Here is a 2,282-nt window from a genome sequence, read left to right as displayed (position 1 = left end):
GAACGGACCCTATGACTGACGGGGGTGGGGCGGGGTGGGGGTGGGGCGCACAGTGGGTGGCTCGACCAGCTCCCCTTCCGCCTCGGAGCGGATCGGATCATCTGGAGCTTTATCCAGAGAGGAGAGAGTGCCCCTGGGTGTGTGCTAGAAGCCGGAGGGTTGGGACAGGGACCTACCCAAGAGAGAAGTAGAGTACAGGGAGTTTCAGAGTTGACCCACTCACGATCTCGCCCTGGTCAATACAAGAGTGGCAATATCTGTCACCGTGGAATGAACACTTGGTACCGAAGACCTTTGTCTATGCTGGCCCCCTATGCCTAGGGGGGGCATGTGGCCAGAATCTGACATCCTAAACGTCTTCGTAGAAAGAATTTGGGGGTGGGGGTGGGGGAGAGAGACAGAAAAAGAAAAGAAAGGGGGAAAGAAATGGCTGCCACAAAACTATCAGAACACATAAGCGACCGATAGGGCCTATCTGGTTAAGTTCTTTCCCTACTCAGAGAACGACTTGACGTAGCTGACGTCACTGCAGTCAGGCCACGTTCCGGTGGACACAGAGAGTCAGGGATAGAATTTCACGCTCGGCACTGTCTCTCATGACAGCGGGAAGGTGGAGGGTGGCTGAGGGTTCTATGCTCCTTTATCACACACCGTCAGGTAGGTCAGGTAAAATTGAGGACAGATTTCCAGTGTTTTGAGAAAGGAAGAGCACTCGTGCAGGCCATCTATCTGTACGTGGGAGAGTGTCCCCGAAAAGTGGCTTTAAGTGCCGGGATGTGCCTAGGCCAAGAAGGTACACGATCCTGAGTGAGAATGGTCTGTCCCATAGAGTCAGTCGGTAGGAGGCCACCGGTCGAGACGGAACTGCCCCCCCCACCCGCCCCCGCCCCCGCCCCCGCCCCCGCCCCCGCCCCCGCCCCACAGAGCAGACAGACTCAGAATGGAGTCACTCGGTGCCAGTGCCCTGCCCGGGTGCCCCATCATTCAACCGAACTGGGAAACAGGTGGGCTTTCCGACCCTCGGGAGGGAGCTTCACGGCGGGCGGACAGATCAGAAGGGGCCCGGCTCCCTTGAGCGGGCAGGCTGGGGACGGTCGGTGGGGTCTCTTGACAGGAGGCACCACGGAACCCTTGAGGCAATGTCGGGGGCACCTATGTTGCGGTCCAAAGCTAGCTTCTGAGAAGTCGTCCCGAAAGAATGATGGCGTCAACAAGTCCCCTCCGTTCAAGAAACGAGATTCATTTCTAGAGGAGGGCCACCCACGCGGGAGAACCGTAGGCTTCCTGTGGACATTCTCTTCAAAAGGCAATTCACTCAGCGGAGTGAAAATCGGAAAAATCGCTGTCCTCTGACACAGCTGCAGAGAAAAGATGGCACCAAAATCAATGAAACACACACACACACCTCCTCCCATCTGAACGAGCACTCCGGACGGTCACATAGGGAGAGCGACGGGCTCTCTTCCCACCCTGTGGTTTTCTACCTTTCGTTGCGGTTTTTTCCCTCAGTGGATAGAGGAGGAGACACAGGGGGCTCAGCCGGCATGCGAGTGGGTTTATCATCCTCTGTGAGTATCAACACGCGACACCACCTAAGTGAAGGAACACACCGGTGTTTCATGTCATGTGGCTCAATGCCTGGCAGATACGAGCCTCTGCAGGCCTTCTCGTGACCGACAGGACGTCGCCTTGGACACGGACACATCTTGTCCCTCCCTCCCGAGGCGATAGGCGGTTCCGTACCTCCTCGGGGCCAGGGCACAGTCTGCCTAGGCACCTACAACACGTGTGGCAACAGCCTCGATGGCTCTGCCATGAGAACAAACTCCCGTGGCATGGGGGTGGGGTGGGGGGGGTCGGGAGCTGAAGAATTCAGCTGAGTGAAGGAATGCCACGGGATTCAGAGTGCCATCGGTGGGCTGAGAGGCGAGCAGGGCGGGCTTTGAAAGGGTAACATTCTCCCTGCCTTCCGTCTGTCTGTGAATACAGAACGTACACGCCAGGCGGGGTGGCTCACGCCTGTAATCCTAGCACTCTGGGAGGTAGAGGCGGGTGGATCGCTCAAGGTCGGGAGTTCGAGACCAGCCTGAGCAAGAGCGAGACCCCCATCTCTACTAAAAATAGAAAGAAACTATATATCTAAAAATATATACAGAAACAATATCTAAAAATATATACAGAAAAATATTAGCCGGGCACGGTGGTGCATGCATGTAGTCCCAGGTACTCGGGAGGCTGGGGCAGTAGGATCGCTTGAGCCCAGGAGTTTGAGGTTGCTGTGA

Source organism: Eulemur rufifrons, chromosome 9 (assembly GCF_041146395.1).
Source record: "Eulemur rufifrons isolate Redbay chromosome 9, OSU_ERuf_1, whole genome shotgun sequence".
NCBI lineage: Eukaryota > Metazoa > Chordata > Mammalia > Primates > Lemuridae > Eulemur > Eulemur rufifrons.
The sequence above is the reverse complement of the archived record's forward strand: the minus strand, read 5'-3'. Positions refer to the sequence as shown.